Source organism: Ornithorhynchus anatinus, chromosome X5 (genome assembly GCF_004115215.2).
Source record: "Ornithorhynchus anatinus isolate Pmale09 chromosome X5, mOrnAna1.pri.v4, whole genome shotgun sequence".
Classification (NCBI taxonomy): Eukaryota; Metazoa; Chordata; class Mammalia; order Monotremata; family Ornithorhynchidae; genus Ornithorhynchus; species Ornithorhynchus anatinus.
In genome coordinates this window covers 52401623-52416026 of record NC_041753.1, presented here as the reverse complement: position 1 = coordinate 52416026, position 14404 = coordinate 52401623, and the positions used below count along the sequence as shown (strand labels likewise).

At 49.3% G+C, this 14404-nt stretch overlaps 1 protein-coding gene across 10 annotated transcripts in view; it reads left to right on the top strand.

Moving 5' to 3' along the window:
* Positions 1-2211: 2211 nt before the first annotated feature.
* JAK2 (Janus kinase 2) overlaps positions 2212-14404 on the top strand; it is a 176188-nt gene continuing 163995 nt past the window's right edge. The window contains exons 1-4 of one of the 10 annotated variants that reach the window (XM_029056380.2): positions 2742-2933; positions 3195-3465; positions 3564-3719; positions 3853-3948. The gene's annotated coding sequence lies outside the window, so the exon portion shown is untranslated. Of the gene's footprint in view, positions 2289-2741; positions 2934-3194; positions 3466-3563; positions 3720-3852; positions 3949-14404 lie in introns of those variants that run through there. The other 9 variants (XM_029056389.1, XM_029056386.1, XM_029056385.2 and 6 more) reach the window with 9 other exon arrangements.

Here is a 14404-nt window from a genome sequence, read left to right as displayed (position 1 = left end):
GGTTTAGGTGGGAAGATATGGCCTTCAGTTTTGGACATGTTTAATTTGAGGTGCTGGCAGGAGGAAATGTGAAACTGCAGGGAAGGAGAGAGGTCAGGCCTGGAGAGAGAGACTTGGGAATCATCTGCATAGAGATGGTGACTGAAGCCATGGGAGCATACTCTGAAGCGGAAAGAGCACAGGGAGTCAGGAGACCTGGATTCTAATTCTAGCTCCACCACTTGCCTGTTGCAGGACCTTGGGTCAGTCACCCAATTTCTCTGTGCCTCCATTTCCTCATCTATCAACCACTCAGTCAAAGACACTGAATGAGTGTTCACTGTGGGCAGGGCATTTATAAAATCATTATGGAATGCTTAGTCTGTATAGAGCTTAGCGCTTGGGAGAATTAATTGATTAATTATGGTAATTTTGGTATTTAAGCACTTACTACGTATTCAGGTCGGTTCTAAGCGCTGGGGTGTATACGAGATAGTCAGGTTGGACACAGTCCCTGTCCCACATGGGATTCATAGACTAAGTAGGAAGGAGTGGGATTTAATCTCCATTGTACAGATGACGTTACAGGGAGAGTACAACATAACAGAGTTAGCAGACACGTTTCCTGCCCACGAGGAGCTTGGATGGGGATTCAAATATCTGTTCTCCCTTCTCCTTTAGCTACTCCCACCATTCCCAGCCTTCGTAGACCCACTCCCTCTGCCCTGTCTGGGTCAACACCAAATCGGTGACACCCTCACCTTTATTAATGAGCTGCTTTTTTCTAGGGAATTTAGAAAACTCAAAACATCGTTCCGGTTCTCGGAGTGCCTCTGAACGATTAAACGCCGAAAATATTTTAAATACATAATGTTTATGACAGTTTCGCCCAAGGACTGAACCATTTCAAAGAGACGATGGCTTCAGTGGCTCTTTAAAAATTCTAAACACCATATATCAGAGCAAGGCTATTTTTCTTTTATCCCATCAGACATTGGCGTCGGTATATAAATCAGCTTTTAAGACTCCATTAGGATTAAACGCAACAACAGAAATGTAAATTATTTAGTCTGGGAACTCTGACTATTCTTTATTACTTTGAAATCAATTTCATACCGTTAAACGACTTGCATCTGGTGAGCAATCATCAACAGATATCGATTGAGCACTCACAGAGCACTGTCCTGTGTGCTTGGGGGTTACAAAGCTTACGATAGATAATGGTCTTTACCTCCGAAGAGCCTAGGCGGGAGCGGAACACGCTGGAACCGTATTCCTCTCCGATCACCTCATTTCCCCTACTGGTCATTAAAAACACACACGGTCATCGTGGTCTGTCTGCCGTGGCCCCGTATGAGGTCAGGGTTAGGAACGGGGCTCGCCTTCAAACTTTTGCCTCTCCAAGGAACGTGAGTGTTTGCACTCCCTGACCGGTCAACGAGAGGGAAACTGTTCAAATTCAAGTAACCTGCCATCTTGTCGTGGTCTTTGCGGAGAGTATCTGATGCAAGGAAAGATGGGGGAAATCTTAATTTATGGAAGGTTAATTGCAGCAGGTATAAAACGCCGCAGAACCTATACATTGCCTGATCGCAAAAGCACATGTGTCTGTCCGGGAGAAGCAAGAGTGTGTGTGTGTGTGTCTGTCTGTGTATGGGGGGACTCTAGAGCTTAACAAATACCAACATTATTATCTAGAGAGCAAGAAAGGAAATCTGCATAATCTTCTTTATATTTTAAGCAGCAGGACCGTTCCCCTCAGACCAGTGGTTGGCAAATAGAGTCACGGTGGTGTCTCTATTACAAAACCGCCCGATACTTTCGTCTGTCACGAGTTTTATCGTTTTTATTTGCCAAGACGCTTTCAAATTAAGAACGCGCGACACAAAAGATGTTGCGGTGGCCGCAGTGGCGGCCTCGACCAAACTGCTCTCCACACTTGTTCAACGACCATTTCCCCGCACGGCGTCCGGCTGTTGCGATAGTGAGCGATCTCCCTCGGCGCCGTGTGTCCGCGATGAACTTTCGCGACCCCGGCCCCGAAACGAACCGGCTCGGGGGCGGCTCGGGCTAATGCAGGGCAGGCGCTCCCCGCCGCGGTAAACTGAGTCCAGTACATGTGCAAGCGTGTACGGCGCTGGCATAAGGTGCCGCTCCTCCCACTGCCGAGCTGCGGGGTGGGGGAGCGTGGCACGGAGGCCCGGGGATGTGAAAGTGGAAGCAGAAGGGTCGGAGAAGAGAGAAGAAACGAGCGGGAGGGAGGGAGAGGATCTACTGCGGCGGCCCTCCTCGGGGCCAAGCGGAAAGCCGTGAGTGCCCTCTCTCTCCCTCCCCGCTCCACTAGTGACTGCTCTCCCCTCCGGTCCCGCGGCAGGAGCCTACCACACACGTGCGCGCGCCCCCGGCCCGGCCCGCTCTTCCACCTCCTCCTCGTGGGGGCGGCGCGGGGAGGCCAGGTTTCTCCCGCTCCGTGCTGGGATCGGGCCTCCGCCTCCCCGTTGCTCTTCCCAGCCGTCCCGGCTCCGAACCGCCGCCCCGGGCCCGGCCACTGGTCATGCCGACCGGGAATTCCCCCAGTCGTTCCCGCGGGCGGCTGCGCACGCGCGCGCCTCCAGCTGAGCTCGCGCCCGCCCGAGCCCCGCACCCTTCTCGCCTTCCCCACCCGCTTCAGCTCCGCGCGCCGGGAGCGAGGCGAGGCGCGCGGGCGGGCGCGCGCACACTCCCTCCCCCCCGCCGCCTCCTCCAGAGGGCGACGAACGGCGGAGGAGGAGGAGGAGGAGGAAGCGGACAAGGAGTAGGGAGGGGGACAGTTGGGGTCTGGAGTGCGGAGGAGCAGCAGCAGGAAAAGAAGTGGCGGCAGCCGGGAAGGCGACGGGCTCCCGGCGTCTCTTCCTCCTACCGAGTTAGCCCGAGTAGGAGTGGTGTGGATTAGAGAGAGGCGAAGAAACCTGATGGTGGGGCGGGCGGGGGGGAGGAAGGAGCTAGGGAGAGTGATCAAGAGAAGGGGGAAACGGCAGCTAGTCCTGGTGGCCCTGACAGTTACCGGACGGTGGTGGTGGTGGGCGCGGGGGGGGGATGGTGGTATCGGCTCCTCCCGATTCAGACCCCCGGCCCCGCCCGACCCCCGGGGAGAGGGGGGAAATGCACTGGGGCCGAAGGGTGGGGACGGCATCTGCGCCGCCGGCCGAAACCGACCCTCTCTCCCACCTCCCCAGGACGTGAACCAGCAACCCGCAGAGACAGACAGACAGACAGACGGCCGGCCAGGAGGCCCCACCCCGTAAGGAGGTGGGGAGAGGAGGGGCGACCCGCCGGGATTCCCCCCGCCTCCCAGCAGGCTTGGCCAGGGGTTCGTACCTCTTCCTCTCCCCACCCACCTCCCTCCCTCCCTCTCCGTGGCGGAGAAGGACAGTCGGACAGACCGACCCGGCGGGACGGGCTTTTTCAGTCCGCGGGCCGAAGAGCTAGATTAGCAGGCGGCAGTGGGTGAGTAGCCGGCCGCCGCCGGTCCTCCCCCCCTCCCCTCCTCCTCCCCTCCCCCGCCCCGTGATGTCGTACTCTCGCCTGTCACTCGCACCTGGCAGGTTGCAGAGCCGCTTTCCTGGGACCCGGGTCGGGGAGGACGGAGGCGATCAGAGCACGGGGACAGCTCTCGCCTTCTCCCCTCCTCGCACCTTGCCCCCGTGCCATCCTTCCGGTGACAGTTAACTTCTGCCCCGTCTTGGAGCCGAAACATCCTTGTACGTTCCGCCCCGCCTCGACCCTTCCTCTGCTCCCGGTCCTTTAAAACGGAGGAGATTTGCAAAACGGACAGCTTCCACCTTCCCACCTTTGACCGTTTTGGTTTTTCTCCCGCGGTGCTGCTCTCTTTAGGTTTCGGAAGCAGACGGAGCCAGGGACCGAGATGTGATCCGTTTCTCCCGGGCAGAAGAGGCCCTTCCTCCTCCCTCCTTCCCTTTTCCCCAGACGGTATGTATGCAAGCCTCCGCAGGCGTTTCCGAATCAAGAGCGAGTACTGTACGGGTCCGGTGTGGGTGCTCGCGAAGGCTTGGGTTGTACGGAGGCGGTGGGATGGAGGATGCCTGTGCCCCCCCGAGCGCTTAGCGCAACGCCCCGCGCTCACGGTACCCGCTCAATAAATACGACCGATTGATCGATGGATGTACGGGCAGGTCCCTCCGGGGTTGCTTCTTCCCCGGCAGATGCGAATACTGCACTTCTGCCGTTGGTCTAGGAGGTCTGTTTTGGTTAGCTCTTCGTGGTGGCTGTTGGATCGTCTCTGAGACGTTCGCCCTTTCTTCCGCCGCTGGTTTTACAAGTACCGCTGGCTCGGAAAGAAAAGTAAAGGCTCCCCGCTCCCCCCCCCGCCCACCCTCTTCCCCGGCCCCCTTTTGCGCCCCCCTCCTCCCCTCACCCCCCGGCCCCCCAGTCGTGGGGTCGGATGGACCCGCCGCCGATATTACAGAGCGGGATGTCTTGGAAGAAGAAGAAAAAAACTATATAGATATATGCACTTCTGCAAACATGTTAGCCGCTGCCGTTTCCGGTATTGGGTTATAGTGGAAACTCTTCTTGACCGTTCTGTCCGCTTCAGCTCACTGTCTGGTGGACTGTATCCTGTTGCGCTCTCCCTTCTTCTGCCCGCGGCCGACGCCGAATTAATTGCCGTCAGGGAGACAGTGGACTCCTTTATTTTTATTTTTTTCCCCCTTCGGCTCCAGAGAGAAGAAAGCGGGGTCAGGGGGAGGGGTGCGAGGGCGGGGAGTGAGGGGAAGGAGTGTGCCGGTGACTTTTAGTTTCGTAATGGGTTTGCACGGGCGAGTTGGCGGCCGGCGAGTCTTCTGACGTTGCGACCGGCAGATTCTGAGGGTTGAACGATCGATCTGTCTCCTGCCTTCCCTTTCCCTCCCCACCTCACCTCCGGAGCATCCGACTCCGAGGGGCCCGGGAGAGGCTCGCCGGGTGGGTGCGTAGCATGAGCCCCAGCGGGCTCGCCTGCCGAAAATCGCCTTCCGTGTTTCCTGCCAAGGGCCGAAATCGGTATGGGGCACGTTTGAAGTTGTCACAACGACGACCACCCACGGAATCTCGATCGGCGGAGCCTGCAGCAACTTCCGTGTAGGAGACGAACACGTTGGGGTCGGTGCGTCCGTGGATAGAGCGCGATCTGGGACCGTCAGTTTTTCCTTTGGGGATTTCCCCCGGGTGAAGGATGCGATGTCCGTGCTTATGGACTCCCCTCGCCTCTCTCTGCCCCCGCCCCTCCCCCCGCCCCCTCCCCCATCGACCGCGAAGGCAAGACGAAATAACCAAGTCCTCGGCTCCCCGACGAGCGGGGAGAGATCAGAGGGAAAGGACACTTGGAGGGGTTGAACCCTCGCTTGACCCGGGCCTCGGGGGATTGCGAGTGTCGTCTTTTAGACCGCTAAAGCCCCCCGGGGGATAGGCCGGACACAGTTACTCGCAGGAGAAATCTGAAGATTGTCAAGTGGCGGTTCCTGAAAGGGAAATGAGATCATGGGGGCAGGGGGGAGCAGTCAGATGGAAAACGAAAGGGCACCGAGGGCACCATCGGTTTACTGGTCGTGGAGGTGTGGATGGAATGAAATGGAGCCGGGTCCCCTCCCCAGCCGGTGCAGCCCAGCAACCGGTAACGATCAAGGTTTGAGAGAACCGTTCATTCTCCTTGTTCGTGCATCTGCTCCTTTGGGCATCCATGAGCTCTTTTTCTTGCCCCCCCCCCCCCCCCTTGGGGTTTTGGCTACTTACTGCTTTTCAATTGCTCCATCCAGACCCCGGAACGAATCCGAAAATGGGAGGCCCACAGTTTACTATTGCAGTATGAAAGGAGGTATTTAACTACATATGACTCTCTTACATTTATCGTAGGTTCAGTGACTGACCCTCCAAAGGGGAAAAAAAAATAGTTTACCATGCCCACAGAGTAGCAATAACCTAAATTTAGACGTGGGAAATGCACAGCCCTGCCTTTAAGCTCAGAATCAGAGGCCCCGGTCCTGAAAGAAATTAGACGGTCCCTAAGAGAAATCAAGATAAAGACCGGTAGAAAATTTTGATAAGAATGGAAGCAAAATGACTCCCAGTGCTAATGCTCAGCTTTTGTCGGGCGGCTGATTTCTCACAGCCGTCAAGCGCATCGGCGCTCCCCTGGTCAGTGTGGGAAAGTCGATGGAAGTTTCGTGGCCCAACTTCTAAAAAAAAAAATGGGCAAGGATAAAAACCTCTAAAAAAAAATCTAATCTACAAGGCTCCCGTTCTGTGATACGAGTATTTACGAAATAGCGGAATCAGTGCCGTTGAAAACTTAAAGTTGGTAAAATTAAAATTACGGCAGTGCATATTTTGAAACTTTAATTTTTTCTCCTGACCTATATTTGTCCTTATTTAGGTGACCGTGATCCATCATTTGTAATATTTTTTATGAATCTCTCATGAAGTGCCAGAGAAGAGTGTTAGCATTCTCACTTCCATTGTGAAACCAAGATACCTGAACTTTGAAGACTCTATAAATCCACCTCCACCGGGCTGCGTGAGGCAGAGCTGTTGTAAACAGGCAGATCACCTTCGCTGCTAGTCTGTGAAATCTTTGTCCCACATGACTTGATGAACCTGAATTTACATGCCCCACAAAAGAGGAGAGATTTGAGCTCTTGATTTTTTTTGAGGTTCTACCAAGTTCGGAGGACATCCTATTATAAAACTCTGACACTCTTCTCCAATCTATCAGCCTTAAAGCAAATTTGAATTCAACGAGAGCATTGCTCATTCCACAACTTCTAAATAGTAGAAAAAGTCAAAGGAACACTCCTTTGCTCATGAAAACAATGCAATAAGGTAAAACTATGAGAAACATTCACATTTTGCATATTTAGACTATATAAACAAAAGGGTAATAGACTCTGCCGTGTTTGGTTCTTAAAGCCTTCGATGGAATAGTGGAGATCCATCCACAAAGTTGCTCAAGTTAATGTCTTATCTATTTCCATCCAAACCAGTGGAGGAGGCCCGGAGAGCAACATAGTACTTCTTCTGAATCTATTGTACTGGGAGGCTCTTCTGAGAGTGCTCTGTATACGCAGGATATGTATTTTTAGGACGTTATCCACTGTGTCACAGTTTCTACCCTTTTGATTATCATCTTTGAAAAATTAGGATGAAAACCGAAAACATCATTTGGAATTTAAGTGTTTCTTCAGATTTTTCTGCCAAATGGATATATTGATTTTCTAATTCAGAGAAGCAGCGTGGCTCAGTGGAAAGAGCCCGGGTTTGGGAGTCAGAGGTCATGGGTTCTAATGTCCATACATCCGCCGCTTGTCAGCTGTGTGACTTTGGGCAAGTCACTTAACTTCTCCATGCCTCAGTTACTTCATCTGTAAAATGGGGATGAAGGCTGTGAGCCCCACCTGGGACAACCTGATCACCTTGTATCCACCCCACCGCTTAGAAGTGCTTGGCACATAGGAAGCGCTTAACAAATACCAACATTATTATTATTATTATTGTTAATTCTTCCCAATTGAGCCACAGTTAATTCAAGTCAATGTAATACACTTAGATGATGAGTTGTCAATATCGTCACTGTCATCAACAAGTGACATGTTTTAGAATATAATAGCAGCAAGGATTGGTCACTTCTAAATTCTTCAAAAAATTCATTTCTTCCTGGGTGTTTTTTTGTCTCTCCATTCAATTTTGTCTCCCAGTCTCAAGTCTCTTTGGGCAACTTGCAGCTGTAGTCATTTTTTGCTTTATCTCTTCTGTGAATCCTCTCATTCTTCTTGTTTCAATATAATGCCCTCCCCTCAGAACCGAGATTTGGATGTTGACTTTTGGATTGATGTTTGAGTCCTCCAGTACCTAAACTAAGCAAGGTTGCTTTACCATTGCTCTGTAGGCCAGCAGGTAGCTGCAATGTCGAGCAAACACCAAGTGACACTTGCCGAATGTGTGATGTTGTCTGGGGATTATAAAAATAAAAAGGTAAAATAAAACCCACATTTTGGGAAACTTTTTGAAATTTAAATCAAATTTTGCCGGAATGAATAAAAACCTGATAATTACACCTTAAATGTTATTTTTCTCAACATGAAAACTCCTTATGTGATTTAAAATGTATTGATTGTTGAAGGAGATCCTGAGTAGGGACATCCAGAAATTAAAACAAAAAGAATAATTTTTAAATCTATTGGAAAAAAATACATTCGAATATGCCTCCTAAAACTAATTCAGACTTCGTATAGGTGATGTGAATTGCTTAGAGTAAATACTTTCATGATTGTATTTTTTATTGAAAAGCTTCAAAATTCGTATTTTTCTCCTTTTATATGTCTGTGTTAACTGACAGGGATTCCCTAGGAACTTTTGCTTCTACTTGTGTATGTGCCTTTTGGAACTGTTTCTTCTGATGCTAACCTCCTTCACCAACTTGAAGAGTGTATTTTTTTGACTTCTTTTAAATTTTCACAGTGCCAAACTGCAGAGGATCAGCAATCCCTGGCACAGCTAGCATTTAAATACAGATCAACCACCACTGTTTTTATTGTTATTCCAGGATCCTTTTTCCTCCACCAGTACTAGTGTTTCCACTTTTTTTTTTTTTGGTCTCTCTCCCACCGTGAGGGTTCAGTGAAACCAGTAGGAATTCAGGGCTCTAGAGTGGTGACATATAACCGTAGATAAGGAGCCCAGGTGGAAGAAGAACCATAAAGGATCCCAGTGGAGAAGGAGTTCTGGGCAGGGGTGGCGGTGGTGTCCATCCGAGATTTGGCGAGTGGTCCATCCTTGTCCCTCTTTCTCAACCTTCTGAACTGGCCTGGCAATAAAAAAAAGTGTTGTCGATGCTTATAATCTATGCTTTTACTCTTTGAATAATAATAGTAATAACTGTAGTATTTGTTAAATGCTCACTAGGTGCCAAGCACTGTATTGAGAGAGAGATACACGATAATCAGGTCCCACATGGGGCTAACTATGTAAGTGGGGGGAGAACAGGTATTGAATTCTCATTTTGCAGGTGAGGAAACTGAGACACAAAGAAGTTAAGTGACTTGCCCAAGGTCTCACAACAAGTAAAGAGTGGAAAAGGAATTAGAACCCAGGTCTTCTGACTCTCAGGCCCATGCTCTTTCCACTAGGCTATGCTGCTTCAAGGTATAGTATGGCACTACCGGAATAATGTGTGGGGCTCACAGTCTGTCTGATCCCTCTATCCCTCTGTTTCCAGCCCTGGCCTGGGTTTCAGTCTCAATCTCTTGTCATTTCCCCTTCTGACTTAAGTAAGTCCCTCTCTTCCCCCTCTCCTTCTGGTTTGCAGCATTACAGTCCTCTTCATAAATGTTCACTCTGCAGGCAATCCCAGCCTGGGGAGCCGCCTAGGAGCCTGCCAGCAAGTTTGAAGGTTTGGAGCTGGTGATCCAGACTGCTACTTCAAGTCTGGGTCGGGGTGGGGTGGGAGAAACAGAAACACATGTGCAGCGTGGCTCAGTGTAAAGAGCACGGGCTTGGAAGTCAGAAGTCATGCGTTCTAATCCCGGTTCTGCCGCTTGTCAGCTGTGTGACTTTGGGCAAGTCACTTCACTTCTCTGTGCCTCAGTTACCTCATCTGTAAAATAGGGATTAAGACTGTGAGCCCCACATGGGGCAACCTGATCACCTTGTATCCTCCCCAGCGCTTAGAACAGTGCTTTGCACATAGTCAGCACTTAACAAATATCAGCATTATTATTATGTGCACACACACACACACACACACTACCCTTGGGGGTCCATAACTCTTTAGCAAGGCACTTAAGGGAACAAGTTAAAGTAGATATGGTCAACTTGTGAGTTCTATGCTTGAGCAACCTACAGACCAGGTAAAAATGGGAAAACAAAAACCCAGACAGAGCTTGGACAGTGCCTCAAGCCCCCTGAATTTAAAAATTCAGACCCACCATTGATCGAGGAAGCCTGTGATAAAATTTGTATTTTTCAAGATGGTGGCTTTGCCACAGTGCGTCATGGGGGGGGGGGGGCGGGGACACAGTTCTCACTAGCTCCATGGAGGTTGGAGAGTCATGGTTTTTAGGGAAGAGATAGGGAAGTGCAGCTCCTTTTCCTGTTGCTGTCAGGGCTCACTGCCTGCATGCTATTTCTGAACTGAATGGGTCGAAGAGGGTGGTTAAAATGTTCCCATTTCCAAGCCAGCAGTTTCCTCTCCTGCTGAGCTGATGTGAGAATTTATTTGTGGCGTTTTTATTTGCTGTTGTGATAAAAGAGGCCATTCTCTGGGTATGTCGGTTAATTAATCCCAAATCTCAGGATTCCCTGGGTTTGGGCTCAGTTGCCAAGTTTAGGACCATGCAGGGTTCCACAATCTCATAGTAGGGCTGTCTTTCAATTTGAAGATACTTGAGACAATACAAACAAGCATACAGTCATCATAGATATGAACAGGTACAATAATGATGAAAGAATGAGAAAGGAAGAAGAGTCGCGGATTGTGTGGGTGTGTTGGGGTGAGGTAGAACCGCAGGCACCAACTCCACGGGGGGTAATGGGGGCTGAAAGTCTTTTTCGGCTCCTCCTCTTGGAGCTAGAAATGGACCAGAGGACCACCTCGTCCTCACTACATTTGTGGGTCAGAAGAGAGCGACTCCTCTCACCTCCCCCATCCCATTCTTTGCCTCCCAATCTCTCCCTCTAGACCGTACAGTAAGCTCGTTGTGGGCAGGGAACATATCTACCGACTCTGCTATATTGTACGCTCCCAAGCGCTGAGTATAGTGCTCTACACGCAGTAAGCGCTCGATAAATATGATTGATTGATTTGATTCCCCCTCCTTTACTTCCTCCTTCTCCACCCTTCTCTGTCCTCATTCATCCCCCTTTTTCATTCTGTTCTTTCTCCCTTTTACCCATCTGGCCTCCTGAACCTGGCTTAAAGGCACTGCAACAGCTCTTTCCCTCCTACCTATCCACTCTCTTCTCCTGCAGCACCTCAGCTTGCCCTTTCCAGTCTCCCAAGCTCACCTCACAGTGCCTTATTATCGACTCTCCTCCCTACAACCTCTGTTTCATGCCCTTCCTCCTCCCAGGTACTTCCTCTCCCTTCAAATCCACAAGACCACATCTTTTCCCATCTTCAAAATCCTTCCTGAAATGTCTCCCCTCCCCCAGGAGCCTTTCCCCAATTTATTTATTTTTCCCCAGGCCACATCTCGGCACTTTTGCACTACCTTAGCACTTTTGCTCTCAATTTTACACAGAAAAATGTGATCTGAGCAATTCTTCCTACTGGTGAATTCTTTTATGTCTGTCTCCCCAGCTAGATGGTAAGCTCCTTCCATTCGTTCAATTCATTTGAGCGTATTTATTGAGCGCTTACTTTGCGCAGAGCACTGTACTAAGCGCTTGGAAGTGGATCCATGATCACTGCCCGTTGTGGGTGGGGAATGTGTCTGTCTAATGTTATATTGTACTCTCCCAAGTGCTTAGTACAGTGCTCTGCACACAGTGAGCACTCAATAAATATGAATGAATGAATGAATGTCTTCTTCCTCCTCCTCCTCTTCCTCCCAGAGAGTGACCGGCCCAGTAAATACTGCCAATCGTATTTATTGATCGCTTACTACGTGCAGAGCACTGTACTAAGCGCTTGGGGGAGCACAATACAAGAGAATACTAATTAAAATGCTTAGAATGGAGCTAACAGAAGCATTAGTAGGATGACACTTGCAACAGCCAAGTGCAGGTTCCATTGATTTTTAGCTGCGTGGCCTGAAGCCTGTGACGAGCCTTTTTCTGGGGCCAGTGGAGATCAGGAACAGTGGCCTAATTCTGGGGAGCTAGCTAATGGCTGGGCTGCTGTTGTTGAAACTTAATTCCTGCTGCTCCTGTTGAACTCTGTGTTGCCCCGGCTTCCCAGAGTTCTTGCTCTTTCCATTTCGGCTGCCCTGGCCAAAATCTGGACTTTTATCAGTCCCCCAGGTCTTTTGAAGGTCGAGAGGTTTTAGATTGTGACGGCTCTGCCCAGTGTGGTGTGGTCGGGTCAAGGGGGTGGAGAGGTGAGTTGTGCCATTGTACAAATTCAAAATATTTGGCCAAAAACTGTAACTATTAAACTCCAGATCAGGCTTAACACTTTTGAGAGGTGGTGAAGCAAATAGGGAAAATTGCACAGGGTGGTTATCTTGAGAATCAGGGAAGGCAAATTAACCAGAGAATATGTTTCCATGGTTTTTCCAGGTTAGAGCAGGCTAGGGAAGTTATCTGTGGTCACTGACTAATCAATTACTGTTGAGCACCCACTGGCTCCATGACATCGGTGTTCATTTGCCACATCGGATAGCTTAATGAACAACATGCCGTCTGGGAACTACAGGTTTGGGGTCACTGTTCTGAAAAGTGGCTCGGGTATAAATGAATAACATTTGCCTGGCTGTTGAGGGAGAATCCAGATAGAGCTAGAAAATATATGTCTAGAGTCAAACAGTGAGGAAAGGGAAACCAACTGCTACAGTGTCCAGAGGAAATGGAAACCTGTATGCATCTAAATTTTTTATCTGCTCTTTAAATCATTTTTGGGGGGAAAACGTCACTCGATTGAGTGTTTAACAGTGCAAAAAAATCGGTTAAAACCAAAACACCTGTGAAACTATTGGTGATATTTTTTTTTTCTTTAAAATTGATTTTGTAGAGCAGGTCCTAGTTCTGGCTGCTCCACTGTTGATTTAAGCATATCAGATACCTTGGGTGCCTCACTTTCCCAACTATTCAAGGTGGAGGTACCTTGCTTGGAGAAGCAGCGTGGCTCAGTGGAAAGAGCATGGGCTTTGGAGTCAGAGGTCATGGGTTTGAATCCCAGCTCCGCCACTTGTCAGCTGTGGGCAAGTCACTTAACTTCTCTGTGCCTCAGTTACCTCATCTGTAAAATGGGGATTAAAACTGAGCCCCACATGGGACAACCTGATTCCCTTGTGTCTACCACAGCGCTTAGAACAGTGCTCTGCACATAGTAAGCGCTTAACAAATACAAACAAAAATTGTGAAGAATGATAATCACGTCCCTATGGTCCTCACTGTAAGTGTCCTCCCCGACACTTCAAAGCTCAGATTGATTCAGTTAAAAAAATCCTAGCTACTGAATATTATAATTTAAAGCGATAATAATTGGGCATAGGCCAGAGCCCGTCCTGCCGCCTTAAGGACTCGACGGTTCCCAGGTTGGTGGCGTGGGTGGTTGGATTTCCTGCTGCACCGTTACTGAATCCGCAGTGCGGTGGCGGGATCAGTGATTCCTACCACCGTCCCGGGAGCTTCCCCAGCCCTTTTCCGCCATGTCTCTTTGATGTCTTTGGGTGGCAGGGGAGGGTGCCAGCAGGGGAGAGTGGCAGCCTTTCGTGCCAACCCTTTGGAACTGTGGGTCTCCTCAGCTCCACGTGGTGCCACGGATAAAGAAGTAACTAAGAAGCAGGGCTATGGGAGCTCTGGGAACTTGTCTTACGTTTTTTTGTTCTAATGGCAAACCAAGATGAATGACATTGATTCAGAGTTGTTCTCTGCTATTTCAAAGATGTGACAGTTTAGAGACAATATAAAGCTAGAGTTTCTCCCCCTCCCATTTAACATGAAGACTTTGAATGGATGTAGATGAACACACTTATAGCATCCTAACTTTAGATATGTCATTTCCCACAGATTGGAACCCGAGAAATTTTATTTTATTTCAATCACAGCATTCTATATGAAGATATCAACCTTATCTATCACTTTAAACAGATTACCCATGAAGCCGTCTTTATATCTCTTTGAAGTATTAAAAACTTCCGTAGTTCAGCATAGAGCGTTGCCTGGGTCAGGTTTTAGGGCCCTGCCCCCGATGCTGCCTGGCCCAAGATTGATGAGCAAGGCAAGTTTGAGTTCCGGCCTACTCACACCCCAGATTTTTAAAAGATTTGCCTGTACAGGAGGGCCAGAATATTAAAGGGATTCAGCCCTCTTAAATGGCAACAATACAGTTATGGCTGTCCATGCAACCAGGCTCCAGTACGACTAACAGCAAAGACTCCCAGGGAAGTGAAAAACAGATTTATAAGTTCTTCTGTATTTTGGTTTATCTCCTGCTGACTCGGTTCAGCAGGAGGTGAAGCAAAACAAAGAACATGTTTGGATGGGGTTGTTAACACTTAGGAAGCCAGAATAGAACTCCAAGTTACTTAGGCAAATTAGAAAAATCATCCTACAAACAGAATGGCAAGTCTAAGGTGTGCAGTTATTGTTGAAAAGTACAGTCGAGGGAAAGATTGGCTAGGTACAAGGTTACCAGAAACAGACCCAGGATCTGAATGTCATTGTGCTGTTGTTAGAAAGCGGCGTAGCCTAGTGAAGAGAGCACGGGTCGGAGACACGAAGGACCTGGGTT